This window comes from Mus caroli, chromosome 8, assembly GCF_900094665.2.
Source record: "Mus caroli chromosome 8, CAROLI_EIJ_v1.1, whole genome shotgun sequence".
NCBI classification, from domain to species: domain Eukaryota; kingdom Metazoa; phylum Chordata; class Mammalia; order Rodentia; family Muridae; genus Mus; species Mus caroli.
The window spans coordinates 14836901-14837759 of record NC_034577.1 but is presented as its reverse complement, the minus strand read 5'-3'; the positions used below and the strand labels follow the sequence as shown (position 1 = coordinate 14837759).

Sequence of the window (859 nt, the reverse complement as noted above, 5' to 3'; positions counted from 1 at the left end):
GAGTTCCAGGACAGCTAGAACTACACGGTGAGAGCCTGTTTCAACCTCTCCCTACCAAATACAGCTGCTGCAGTTAGAACGGGGATTAGTGTTCATGTAACCCCTACCCCCTCTCCTCATAAAGCTTGTGCTCCAGTCACCTTTGCTCCCCACAATAAAGCTGCCAAGCATAGAACTGAGTCNGGGTTCCTCCAGTACAAAGGGAATGGAGAGAGCAAACAGGGAGGAGCACCCCGAGGATAACAAAGGAATTGACAGGAGGAGCTGCCACCTATCTACAGACGGAACACTCATAAAAATAAATAAAACCTTAAAAAACAATTTTTTTTTAAACTTCTTATGTTGGGTTGAGGCCATAGCTCAGTTGGTAGACTGTTTGCCTAGCACACACAAAGTACTGGGCTTTATTCTCAGCACCATAAAAAACCACAGATATGGTTGTAAGTACCTGTAATCTTAGTGCTTTGGTAAGAACAGTAGGATCATACATTCAAGGCTATCTTCTTATACACAGCCAGCTCTAGACCAGCTTAAGTACATAAGACCCTGTCTCATTAGGTAAATAAATAACCCTCTACATTAAAAAAAGACAATATAATTCAGAGGAAAGAAACATCAAAGAGAACACATATCTAACTACAGTTAAAAACAGTATTTTGAGATGACATGTTTATGTGATGTGGTGGNCTGAATAGGTTTGGCCCTCATAGACTCCTGTATTTGAATGCTTGGGCCATAGAAAAGGCACTATTAGGAGGTGTGACCTTACTGGAGGAGGCATAGCTTTGTTAGAGGAAGTGTGTCACAGTGGAGGCAGGTCTTTGAGGTCTTATATGTATGCTCATGTTTGACCAGTGTG

At 42.1% G+C, this 859-nt stretch overlaps 1 protein-coding gene across 1 annotated transcript in view; it reads right to left on the bottom strand.

Moving 5' to 3' along the window:
- Positions 1-859, bottom strand: part of Mcph1 (microcephalin 1) — a 255579-nt gene that overhangs the window by 192094 nt on the left and 62626 nt on the right. The window lies entirely within an intron of this gene.